Below are 13,783 nucleotides of genomic sequence, written 5' to 3' on the forward strand. Positions count from 1 at the left end.
GTGGCTACTGAGCCAGTCTCTCCTCCATGACGGAATGTTGAGCAGCTATTCTGTGTAGGCATCCGCGGCTCCTGAGACTTCCTCACCGCACGAGTCCCTCCATGGCCAGAGGGTACTATTTGCATCACTCTGGTCCTTGCTGAAGTCTGGCTCCGGCAATCTTTCAGCCTCTTCTTCAAGGTGTGTGTTCATATGTGTGTATATGTGTGTGCTATGTATATGCATGTGGAGGTCAGAGGTTAACTCTGGGTGTCATTTTTCAGGCATAATCCGCAAGGTTTTTTGAGACAGGGTAACTCACTAGAGAGGACATCATAGATTAGGCGGGGCTAACTGTCCAGAAAGCCACAAGGATTAGCCTGTCTCTGAATCTCCAGCTGTGCAGGACCACACCGCAAGTTTTTTGGTTTTGTTTCTGTTTTGTTTTGTAATGTGAGTTCTGGGGATTAAAGTCACATCCTCCTGCTGTCCTGGTAAGCATATTATCAACTGAGACACCTCACCAGCACCATTTTGGGGTCTTGATTATACCTTTTAAAATTATTTTTCAGAGGAGCCACATATTTTTGTTTTTTCAAGTCTGAAAAATCATCTAATTACAGAACATATTTGAACTTTCCAAAGAAATAGAGAAAATAGTAGACCTCCATAAACCCATGGCCTAAGTTTGACAGGTGCTAATATTTTGTCAAAAATCACTTGCAATTTTAATAATTAAAGCTCCATTATTATATGTTTAGGTCTCGCTTATTGGCTTCTCATCATCTTTTGCCTAACTGGTAGTACACAGCATAGCTGGGATATCTTATTATAGATTCATGGCAGTGTAATAATAATGCATATGGAACTTCTTTTAACTAGTGACTTGACATACTTTAAAAAGTGGATTCATTCAAAACGTATGAAACTGTAGTGTACAGAACAGGAATTGGTGGACTTGTTCTCTACAAGGTGAACTGTAAATATTTGAATTTGCTGGTGCAGATACCTTGCTCAGCTTCTGCGGTGCTGGAGCAGCTACAAACAACACACAAATGAGTAAGCGTGACCATATCCCCAGACAACCTTATTTACAAAACTGATGGCAGCTGGATCTGGCCCATGGGCTGCAGTCTGCTGACTTCCGCAGCAGGCAGCCTCAATTATACTATTTCATCTCACTAAACGGCTACTTGAAGCACAGATACATATAGAGTAAAATATAAATATTATTTGCTGTGGCTTTCAATAATCTCCCTGGCAAAGATCAGAATGGCCCTCAGTATTCATTGTGTTCTTATTTTACAGTGGTATGCTTTATATCCATAGTAACTTGGATAAAGATAAAGGCTTCCCTAGTGATCCTTTCCAAGTGACCATAAATAACCATATGACTATAGTCCAAGAAGGATTGATTCTTTTATTGTGTCATCTTAAGTGCGTGTCTATGTGTGTGCATGTGTGTCTGTCATGTGTGTCTAGTGACAAACAAAGCCAGAAAAGAACACCAGAACCCCTAGAGTGGCCATTACAGACAGTGGTAAGCAACCACATGGGTGCTAAGAATCAAATCTCTGTCCTCTGCAAGAGCAGCCAGTGTTCCTAACCACTGAGCCATCTCTCCGGCTCCATCTAGTAAGTATCCAGTAAGAAATAGGGCAGCCTCTGGAACCTTCTTTAAAAGAAAGTTACCATATACCTTTTAGTGTTTTTCCTTCTAGCTCCTATATCCTTTAGCTTAAAATGTGTTTTTTGGCCCCAGAACTCTTTTCACTCGTAAGGACCCTGACAATGTGCTGGAAGAAGCTCAGATCTGTGGGAACTTTGTGCAGGCAGACACGACTAGCAACATCTTTTCTTGAGTAGCCGTCTCTAGATCTTTCTTAAATAAATAAATAAATAAATAAATAAATAAATAAATAAATAAAAAGTCTTAACATCATCGTCATTCTGTGATCTGTACCTGCAGCCTCACGGAAACCCAATGGCTAGACCTTTTAGGTCTCGCAGAGAAGGCAGTAACGCAAGACGTTAAACCAGCCAACTCTAATATTCTGGGCTAACAGGACTCCCTACCTCCCCACCCGGATTCCTGCATTCTCACTTCTTTTATGATGAAACTTCCTGGGAAGTTAGCCATTATTTATGAAGTGTATGCATTTTCAGGATGCGAAAAAATATAAGGAAGCATCAGTGTACTTGTCTGTAACTGTTCAAAGCAAAAAAACACTGAAATCGCTTCAGAAAGGCAGTTATCTGTAGTTCCTTAAATCCGGTCAATATTAATGACTCCAAGCAGATTCAAGCCAATACCCAAATGTTGCATGTGTTTTGCTCTAACCGCGCATGCTTGTTACCCTGGAGAACGGCTCTCTTTGGCTGTGCTGGCAGAAGCTATCTGTGCACAGGTGTCTGTGGTTATCATTCGTGCTGCTGTGGTTCCAGCTGGAAAAATGAGACTGCAGAGTGAGAAAAATCCGAAGAGAGTCACCAAATGCACGGGGACCTTGTGTCCCACACTGCTTTGAGTTTCTTGTCATATAGGTTGCTGGACAGAGCATGCTGGGTTCATTTCAAAGCACTTTTATTCACCACATCCTGGACAATGACTAAGGGGGCCGCACATTATAAAGGGAATTGCAATCTCAATTTTGATGTACTTTAAGAAAAGAGAAAGATAGGCAGATACCATTAATATTTCTTACATGGAAAACCTAACGGGAGAAAAGATCCAGAATGTTAACGTTGCTTATCTCTGTGAGGCTACAAACAACTCATTTCTTCCTTTTAGTTTCTAAATCTACTGCAATGTGTATCATTCAATTTCCTGAAACACTTTATTAAGTAAAAAAAAATAGATATGAAAATGAAAAATATTAAGAAAATAACCATGGCAGAAAAAATGCCCCAACAATTCTCACTTATCTTAATTTGGGGAAGACAGCAAAGTTATAGTTGCCTCAGAGATCACAGGAGACCACAGTCTATTTATGCTGGTGGCCAGAGACATCTGTATAATTTATCCTTTAGGTTTCCTCGTTTCTCAGTTTCCTCCTCTGTACAATGGTACCTGGCCATCCAAGCTAAGGAGAAAACTGAAAATGATGGGAGAGCATGTGCACTCCAGTTTCTAGCTGATGAATAATCAGTGTACATCACTGATGACGCAGATGTTTGATCAACTCACGACATGCTAGGTGGATTCACACTGATGGGAAGTGGGAAGAACAAAGCTGAGCAGACAACCCTTCTGCCTCCATGGAGGCCGCAGCTGAGCTGGACAGGGAAGAGCCACAGAAGAGGTCAAAGAAAGTTTAGTGAGTGAGTTTTCAGTTATATAAGGCAGACTATTCCGACGTAGTGAAATAAAGAAATAGTCTGATTAGGGCAATGAAGCCCAGAGCTAACTATCTCAACTATGTGACCAAGATACAGTTAGAATTCTCCTAACTGGCCAAGAAAGAAGAAAGAAGCTTCTAGAAATCCACCTGATGCTTTGCGAATGAACTGGCCTAACTTCCTTAATAGCCTCAGGCTGAAGCTTATATGCGAGCACGCACACACATATGTGAGCATATGCTCACTTGAGTATGGTGTAAAAGGTACCATATTTAATCCTGGATCCTTTGCAGAATACAAAGCCAGAACAGAATGGTAAAGGTCTCCTGAAGCCATAGGACTGTGGACTCGAGTAAGGCTTTGAATGGTTTCAGAAACTGTACACAAAACAATGAAGTGTCCAGTGCATTTCAGAGTGGGAGTGAACCGTGAGCAAAGGTTCAGATCAGCAAGAAAGTGAAGTGTGAGTGAAGCCGCATGGGACCCTAGACACAGTAAGCTCTAGAAACAGGGGTTGACGTCACTGCGCATTTCAAGACATTGATAAGAATTCTTAACTATTATAAATATTTAATCATCTAAAAGTAATGCCAATAAAATTGTTCCTTTCAAAGTTGATACAGAGATCATATACCATAACACCTAAGGCCTGTTCAAAGGTGTCTGGCATGTGGTAGATATTTCATGAATTGAAACTAGTGTTGTGAATGGGAAAGTGCCCTAGACTGGCCATTCGAGGGATGTGGTGGTAAGAAGTGGACAAAAATGGACTACAATGGCATTAGAACCCAGGCTTGAGGAATTATGGGTACCAGGCCAGGAAGTTCGGACTGTTGTTAACTGTTGGAATGTCTCAAGGAGACTTCATCCCCTACCGGTATTAAATGTGGTAACTTCTTGAATATTCAATTAATAATCAGGGAAAAGATGGTACTTCATGAGGACCATGAGCTATAAGATACAAAAATCTATGGAGAATGGTCCGCATTCCTGTACAGGAACACTAACCACCCAGTTATCAGATTGCTAGGTGGAAAAATACATTATTAAATTCTAGAAGTGTCTATCTCTACAGGCCTGAAATTATGTATGAAGAAATTTTTAAGCAAGAAATGTCTGGACTGCCTTTACACATTTAACATCCAAAGGTTAATATCATATCTATGACCTCTGGTTTTGAGCAGCTGAAGATATATCCAGATGAGAAAAAGACAGAAAAATGTGAACTAAAATTTCACAAGTCTGAATTTAACTCAGTGGGACACTTAAAAATTAAGGATGAACCCAGCACATTTGCCAATAGATTACCAATATTTGTTTGACATTGGGGGATGGTCTGATGTATTTTGATGCTAGTTAGTGTTTTTTTGTCTGTGACCCACCTTTTGCTTAGTAAAAAGCCATCCCACCTGGGCAGGGCAGAGGAGATAGGTGGGGCTAGGAGAGAGAGAGGAATCCTGGGAAGAAGAAAGACTGCCATGAGGAGGAAGGAGGGAAACCTGAAGTGAAGAGAGGAAGGCCGCCGTGGGTTAGCTGGAGGACAAGCACACGGCTTGCAGCATGGATGGAGAATCCAGCTCGGATGAAGAACATGAGCAAGTATTTGGGATTACAGATGGGAGGTAACTTGATAGAAGTTACTAGAAGCAGACAGCATGGGATTGAGACAGAGATCCATGCCTGAGGCCCTACTATGAAAAGTAGTTTAGAGGATTGATATCTGCCCTGCCCCAGCTTAACCAAGGCCATTTTAAAATATAACAAGTGTCCGTGTCTTAATTGATTGCTAGCCGGGCCTACAGGTAATACAGATAATTTTTAAAACAAGAGCTTAATATGGGACATGTGTTTTCCATTTTGCTAAGGGATTAACATATTTTATTTCATCTCTATCGCATAAACCCATATTTACTATTTTTGTTGCATTTTTTTAGATGAGTAAACTGAGGCTCAGAGAAATTAAGCACTTTGTTAGCGTGCACAAAATTAGCAAATGGCTTGGCACAAGATGGAAACTGACACTTGCTGCCCTGTTCTTTACAGAAAACTTGACAACCCTATCAACCGCCTCTAAGCACAGCTTAGGAACTGCCGCCACTGAGCCACCACTGTCACCTGTGATCAGCACACCCACTCTCAAACTCTGTTACCAGGAATGACAGTTGCCACAACCCCCACCACCACCAAACTCTAGACATTACCAAAGCTCCCTCTCCACCGCCATTGCTGCCCTGTGAGCACTATTCATCTCCTCTCCAACGTCCATTTCTTCCACTCAGAAGGACTAGTTTCTTTAAAAGCAAATTGTCCTCTATGAAAAAAAAAAATTCTGTTGATAAAAACCTCCAAGAATACATTTCTTTCACTGCTTCCCGCACCAGAAGGCTGCCCCCATTCAAAGCAATTTCTACCTACAGATAATTTCTATGCTATTTTTGAGATTAAAAAATAAAATAGAATTAATCCCATTTCATGGGGTCATACAACACTGTGTCTTACCGACTGAAACCTATTTACAAATTTCAAATGAATGCAGCATCTAAAACAATGCATATATTTGAGGGGGAAACCAGAATCTATACTTCCCAAAAGGTGAGCATCAAAAACACGTGAACTGGTGCGCACCTATAATTCCAGTGCACGGGAGTGATAGACAAGGGAATTCTTAAGGCTTGCTGGCCACTCAGTCTAGCAGCCTCTGCGTCCTCCACATTTGATAAAATAGATTGTCATCTTAAATAATTAGGGTAGAGAAGTATTAAAGAAGGCACTCAGTCTCACCCACTGGCCTCCATAAGCCGGGGTGCACACACACACACACACACACACACACACACTCACACTCAGGTCCCACTCCTAAGGCACCCAGGAGAGTCCACATTGTATCAGAATCTTCCAGTAGTTTGCAGCACTTTACAACTTGAGCAGTGCCACCCAAAATCCTTCAGCTAAAAACCTAGCATTTCTGCACAGAGCAGCAGGTGATGTTTGTCCAGTATCTCATGTGACACCTTAATTCAGATTCATTAGGGACAGAAACATTTCCTTTCAAATACTATTTTAGAATAGAGCTACTTTCAAGAAGCTAGGTATCAGGCTGGCCCGTCAGGGAGAGAGAAGAGCACAAACAAGCAGCCTCGAGCCGGGAGCCGGGGAAGCCGACTCCATCACGTAGAGATTTTGAAACCTGGGGGGAAATCATCTGAAAAGATGTAGGCAACAAGGAGAAACACAACAGACAGCACATGTCCTTTAAACAGAGCAGTAATGAAGAGGACATGGGAAAACACTGCCCCCTTTGAAGTGGAGAAGGCAGGCGAAGCTGGGAAAAGCTGCCGCTGGAGTGACGGAGGCAGGTAACAGAAGGCATAATTTCACTTTTCCTCCCCGGTATACACAGTCATCTGTAATCAATTGATTTTCTGTAATCAGCTTTGAAGAGTGGCAACCTGGGTGACCGACCAGGGTAGTTCAGGATCACCCCAGGGATGAAATGCCTGCCTTCTCCTGGCCCTCCTGCTTTTCAACCTTCTCCTAAACCCTAGTTACGGGCACGAGTGTTCTTTCTCCTAAACACCAGAGGATTCTTTGCTTTCTTTTGCAATTTCTGCCTTTGAAAAAAAAAATCTGTACACCTTCGTTGCCTTCTCTGAATAAACTCTATAATTAAAATCTATTTCTGAAATATTTATAGATGCCTGCCACGGGCATCTTCTGCTATGTAGAATCATGAGACTTTTTTACATTACGGGAGCAAGCCTGTGGGGAGCAAGGCCGATAGTCTGACCCTGTGTCCCTACAGCCTTGTGGTTTACCCTCTCCCTCTGCTTTCCCACCAGGCTGTACTGGAATTGAGGAGACAGGTGATGCCCGTTCTTGCCATCCGGTATATGTACAAATTAATCACCTTGCTGTCAGATCCCCGGTTACTTTGTCAAAACATTTAACACATTCACATCTGCCTAAGCAATTGTACAACAGTAATAAAAAAAAAATGTGTCTGCCTTATAGAACTAAGATAAGACAGTACTATAGAAGCTTAGGAAAAATACAACAGTGCATAGCAAGTTTTCAATAAGGAAGAGCCGATAAAATTCCTGTTTGTTTCATTGTAAAACAGAGAGTTAAGGACTACAGCTATTAAAGACAATTCAAGTTTTGGCTATAGCTCTAGGGGGATTTGTATATGCCTCCTAGCACCAAGACAAGGTACCCTTACAATTTAAGCTAAAAGGCTAGTACCATGTGAGAGTTTTCTCTACTAATATAATTTAATATGAAGCAGCCCTAGAAAGTACAGAAAATTGTGGTTATTTATCCCGCATCTCCTATCTCCCAAATTCCTGAGAACAGACCAAATACAGCTAAATTACAGACAGCCTTTTACAGAGACACACATGCCCACACATGCACAATCTCCAAAGGAGTAGATTCCTGGCCAAATGATCTCTTTAATCAGGGAGTGGGATGGGACAAGCACATCGTGAGGATTTTCCTAGGAGGGTGTGAGGAGCTCAGCTCAGTCAGAACCTTTTCTGACACACACAGCGACATTGCTATGCCTGCCCTCAGCTGTCTGCCAACAATCTCCTTGATACTGTCAGTATCTGAAATTAACCGATGCACATTCTGCTTATTATTATTATTTGCTTCCCCCCAGTAGCATGAAAGCTCATGGTCCTCAATTATTCATGATTTTTTTTTAATGAACGGATGCATACATTTGTTTTTGCAGATTTCCACCACCACCATCACCAGCCCCCTCTGCCCCCCCGCACCCCCGCTCCTAGGTTTCTCTCTGGAATTCTCTTTATAAAACAGGAAATATCTATTTCCCAACTTCATCAGACATGGAATAATTAGTTTCCATCACTACTCAGTAGTGTACAGCCTGTCACTGCCTCCTACTCTGGGTTAATTATTCACTGAGTTAACTGTTAACCCAGGTAAAGTTTATACTAAGTATAATTAGGCAAAACATTTCCTAGTTCATGTGGAATCTGCTGTTAGGCTTTGCTCCGGTGTGGTTTTTGTTTTCAGCTGCCAGGAGAGACTTTCTCTAGAGAAATACAACTGTGAGGCACCCTGTGAGATGCACCAGCTCCATTTCAGGAGAAAAAAAAAAAAGAGAGAGAGCCTAAAAATCAAAGCAGACTTTCTTCTGGAAAAGCAGGCTCGATGAGGTGAAAGTTCAAATTGTTTCAAAGGAAAAAAAATTATTTTTCACCAAGGTGAATTATTATTCGCACTGTCATCCTGAGGTCTGTAAAGCTGAAGGGTAATTACATACAGGATAATCACCAGCTGCTGTGTGCGGAAGGAGACTAAAAAGGAGGTGTTCCGTGTCCTTATATAGACCGTGGGCTTCCTGAGGGTGAAAGTGCATATTATATTCCCTAGGTCCTCGAGGAGTAGCCAGCCCAGTGTATTATGACCCAAGAAATATTAAATATTCATTAAATCGAGTATAATTGGCTGGGGTGTGTTTCAATGCCTATCAGGAATTGCCAAAGCTACCGACTAGGTCCCTGAGAGAAACTTTTTTGTCTAGATGTCTTTTTAAAAGAGAACAAACTCTGGGCTACAGAGATTGTGCAATGAATACAGTGCTCGCCGTACAAAGATGAGACGTTGCGCCCAGAGCCCCCACGCCCACCTGCACTGCAGCTGAAGCACATGAGGGCAGACCCCAGGGTTTTGCTAGCCAGCCAAAGGACAAGCTCTTTGCTTCAGGTGTGGCAAGACTCCACACTCTGGGTATTGAAAACTGGGAGTTTTAAAGACAGAGGGGGAATTTGTCTCCAAACACGGAAGACAAGGTTGATAAGCGTCTCCCCTAAACTCACAGCTGCCAGAAGGACAAAATGTTTAAAGAGGGACAGAGGCAGAAGGGAAAAACCTCTCAATACTCTGAAATCAAAGTAATCGGGGACAGAAACCCAGGATCACCAATTACGGTGCTTATTTCCTGAGTACCCCACTGATGAATTTCTTTTATTCAAGGGCTTATTTTGCAAATATGAGGCATCCTGTTTGAAAAGCAGCAGCATATCCCAAATCAAGTTGGTAAGTTACCTTAGATTATGACCCATAGGGGAAAAAAAAATCTATTTTTCTTTGCAGTCTAGGCCAGACATTCTCATACAGAAGTGAGAGCTAACCATCCAAGAAGCCACTCCTGCTTCCAAACAAGCTCCCTTTGCCCTGTCCTCCTCTGTGCCCTTACACCAATTTCAGAGACAAGCAACAGCTCTCAGAAGGTCTACAGCACCATGCAAATCCTTGCTAACCCATGGTCCCCACAGCCATCGCTGCCCTCCAAGGCACTTACTGTGTCCACACACACAAAATAACCAGGAAGCATTAAGACGACAACAACAGTTGCACTTCTGTGATGCCAAGTGCATCCAACAGGTGCACAGCAATTGCGATATTAATAAATTAATGTAGCAGGCAAAGTGAATTTAATTCCCACTACAGACTCAGTTCTCACCCCTGATTCCACTCGGGCTACGCTGGCTTCCCTGAAATCTGGTTACAGTGACTTCTTGCTTCTCCAAGGTTATTTCTGACACAATTAACACCTCCATTAGTTGAGGTAACATGTGCTTACACAGCTCATGTTTTAAGGCTTTATAACATACGTGTGCTGTTTTCTCGCTAATTCTTAGGCATTATGGTATTTTGCTTTTTTTTTTTTAATTCTAAGTCATGTTTAACTCTGTGGCTTTACAGAAATGAGTCCAATCTACAACCAGAATACTACTATTTGTTATCAATACTGTGGGATGCCCAAGAATCAGCCAACAACAACAAATGAATTTCCCTGGCTTGCTCTATCACTCAATGCCAGCGCAGTGACACTTCCTCACCCCAATCATTTCCCCCAATTCATTGATATTTCAGTGATCGGGGCTCCAAAAGGGAGACTTCTCAACATTTGACACCCCCAGCAGTTGCTATACATAAACAATTTTAATAATTCTGTGCTGTTTGTCCCCAAAGAAGGCAATTGAGGTTTCAGAAAGATTTTTTTTTTTAAGGTTTGATCAGATGTCAGTCGGTTAGCAGCACCTGGGAATTCAGAGAGCTATTGAATCCAGGACAGATGTTAAGGTACAGTGGAGATTTGCATCTCAATCCTGAATTAGAGGGCCCTCTTTTAATTTCTTTTTTATAATAGCACACATTAATTGCACGAATAGAAAGTTTCACGTACAGGTTTTGTTTATGCTACTCAGGGTCTGTCTTTGCAAACCTCCTTCTCACCCGAATGTCCAGCCCCTTTCCCTGTCACATTTCACACTGCTAACAATATTGTTGCCACTTAGATCCAGGAAATGAAGGGGCTGAAAATTTCCCCCCTGCATTAGGCTGATGGCTTTAGGTTTTGAATGCCTGATGAGTCACACTCAGCCCTCTGGGTCACCACACTGAAGGTAGCAGGGAAAGAGGGTATTTGGAGGAGGGGGGCTGCCAAGACACCCCATGGAATTTCTGTTTGGAGAGCTAATTTGTCCCTGGACTCTGTCTTCCACTGGGACAATGAAAGTTCCAAATTAGGGGCGTCTCTCTGGCTTGAAGAGTCAGGGTTCAAATTAGGACAGAAGCGCGCGCGCACACACACACAGACACGCACAGACACACACACAGACACACACACACAGACACACACACATTTGGCTAGAGCCACTGATCTTCCAGGGGCAAGGGCTCCAAAGGCGGATGAGCTGCAGACTTTTTCACAAGACACCTGCATCTCTGTCACCCGGAAGTAAGCACTTTATCCTCCTAGCGCCTAGATGTTTAGAGTTAGTGTCTGGCTCCCCCACCCCACCCCACCCCCATCCTATTATTATTGGTTTTTTTGCTGAGGTGTGTTTGTAACCACGACGGCTACCGCTACCTTGCATTCCCGGGACACACAAGTAGCTTTTGCTTCAACGCTCAGGGAAAAAGTGCCGGCTGATGCCTGGCTGCACTCAGCCCCGGACGGCGGGAGGTGGAGGGCAGCCAGTCCTTGGAAACAACTTGCCTGGCTCTTGGGTGCGCCCGCCAGTCCCGGCTGCGCCCCGCCTGCGCCCCGCCTGAAATCAGATTGTCCCGGGATCCTGCTGGCTTTCGGGGGACAAGAGGAATTGTCCTCAACATCAAGTCAGGCAAGCATCTAAAAGTCCGCTCTTTTCCAGCTGCCCTCACTTCTGTGACTAACCCTAAGATAATGCGCCAGCGATATCCTGTTATATGGAGGGCAATGTCCCCCCAAATCCAACCTGCACCCTAAGTTGCACCTGCTGAAATCCAGAGAGGGGTCCAAGGCTTGCTGTACCCTCTGGTTTTTTTTCTTACCCTCTGCCTCCGGGGTCCTTACTCAGCACTCCAGGTCTTGTTCAGCTGTTTTCTCACGCCCCTACCCTAATTTTACTACCGCGTCCCACCGCAGACCTCACTCTCCACGGTGTCTCTGTAGCGGTCCCGTAAGTAGCCGCGCCGGGAGGCAGGATACCTCTCTCTCTCTAAGGAAGGGTTCTTTGGGAAACTCACCTCCCTACGGAATTTGCATCCTCCGGGAAAGGGGCTGGACTCCCAGAAAGCTGCCTCCAGGGACAGGTTACGGTCTCTCAGCCCAATCTGTCGACCCCCACTCCCTCCCTACTCAAGGTCTAACTGGGGTCCCTCTCCTGCTTCCCGGGGCTCGGAGCGCGAGGGTATCGGTGACTCCTTGGGGTGTGGAGCAGCGGCAGCGAGCGCAGCCCCTCTCCCGCCCGGGCGGGGGGGCCTGAGGAGCACGGAGCGGCTTGCTAGCCCCTCCCTCCGCAGGCTGGAGGGGCTGACGCGTAGGGAGGGTCCGGGCGGGGCCGGCTCTGCGATCGTCCGCCCCCCCTCGACCGCGCGTGGGGAGAAGAGGGCGGGGGTGGCGCGCATCGAAAAGGACTTAAGTAGGAGAAGTTTGCGCACTGCCTCATCTCTGGGCGAGCAGTGGCAGGCTCCGCTAAGGTGAGCCTCGCGCGCTTTGGCAAGCAGAGAGCAACAGGGCAAAGGACCCTTGCCTTAAAACTTAACTTCCCACCTTGGGATTTGAACCATTCCCTTAAGGAAGGCTTAAAGTATCTGGAAATTGGGAGGTGGGCAAGTGGGAGCCTCAAGACTAATCTAATTTACTCTCACATCCAATTAGGAAAGCCGGCGTCCAAAAACCTAGGTGGCTGCACCTTCGGGCTTGCAGAAACTCCGGTTGGAGAGGTGCGCACTTCTGCACCTCAGCCTGAGGTTGGCATCCCTGTCTGGGAGGTGCCCAGTGTAGCCTGAGGTCCTGAGAACCCCCCAGCTGTGCCCAGACACCCACTGAGAGAATTCCAGGTAAGAAGGGTTTGGGGGGCTGGGTGAGAGGAATGTAAAGATTTGGGGGTCCCAGGAATAGCTAGATGATGGTGAGAATGATGCTTTGTGGGTTTTTTTTTATTGCAAAATTGTGCTTTGACTGTAGTGTCAGTGGTTCTCTTGTGGGGGCTACTTAGTCTCTGTTGCTTCACTTTGGCATGTTAAAAAAAAAAAAGGAAGGTTTTTGTAAGGTGTTAGCTTACAATTTTGTGTTGAGGAGCTCTCTGGCTCCATGTGAGTTTTATAATATCCATATGAATTTTCTCTCAAAAGTTTTAGTCTCCTATTTTATTGAGTATCTGGGCTTAAAGTTGTGGCTTTTTCTAATTGGTATTTAGTAAGTAACAAGTAGATTATATTGGCATCTAGGAGATGTGCTGGGTTGTGCTCGGTCTTAGACTGGTCTTGGAATTGAATACAGTGGTGAATGGCTTTGCTTGTTTGGTCATGTTTTACAAAGAATTATTTTCCAACAATCATTTATGCATAGCAGCCATTCTTCACACCTATTAGGAAAAAATCTGTTGTGTGCATAGTTTCCAAAAGAGCCCTCTTTTTCTTCATGATGCTCTTTCCAAGCCTGGGTGAAAGACAGCAAGAAATATTTCAACAAATTAAGTCCTTTTTTTCAAAGCAGTTTCCCCCGAGGTCCAAGGAAATCCAAAGTCAAAAATCATCAATGCAAGTAGATTTGTCACCAATTGTGCCAGCGTTGTTTCCGGACTTTACCTAAAAGTCCTATCTGACACCTTTTTTTTTCTAACAGTATATTGTAAGTCAGAAAAAGGAGGCATGGTCTTCAGGTGCCCATGACCACCTCTGTGGCTTAAATGACTCTGAGCAAGCCTATTTCTCCAAGGATATTTGTTCAAATTATTGGGCAACTAGGAGGAAAAAAAATATGTTCAAAATGAACTAAAGCTTGACCACGTAGGTCCTAATGTTAAACAGCTGAGTGTCCGGTTTTCAGTGTCTGAAATGAGACAAAGTGGAAAAAGCTTTTAATGTTATGATATTTGTTATATCATAATTTGTTATAGTTCATTTTGGCCAAATGCACTTTCAGTAGTTAGATAAGTCAGCT

General features: G+C 43.9%; 1 protein-coding gene and 1 long non-coding RNA gene across 3 annotated transcripts in view; one reads left to right on the forward strand and one right to left on the reverse strand.

The window, feature by feature from the left end:
- LOC311599466 overlaps positions 1–11,856 on the reverse strand; it is a 36,638-nt gene extending 24,782 nt beyond the window's left edge. Inside the window, exon 1 of the long non-coding RNA XR_014779904.1 lies at positions 11,668–11,856. This is a non-coding gene — a long non-coding RNA (uncharacterized lncRNA). The remainder of the gene's footprint in view (positions 1–11,667) is intronic.
- A 390-nt stretch (positions 11,857–12,246) lies between these two features.
- CALCR (calcitonin receptor) overlaps positions 12,247–13,783 on the forward strand; it is an 85,952-nt gene continuing 84,415 nt past the window's right edge. For both annotated transcript variants that reach the window (XM_084786319.1, XM_084786320.1), the window contains exons 1-2: positions 12,247–12,315; positions 12,497–12,678. The gene's annotated coding sequence lies outside the window, so the exon portion shown is untranslated. The remainder of the gene's footprint in view (positions 12,316–12,496; positions 12,679–13,783) is intronic.

This window comes from Acomys minous, assembly GCF_964271855.1.
Source record: "Acomys minous genome assembly, chromosome: 6".
Taxonomy (NCBI): domain Eukaryota; kingdom Metazoa; phylum Chordata; class Mammalia; order Rodentia; family Muridae; genus Acomys; species Acomys minous.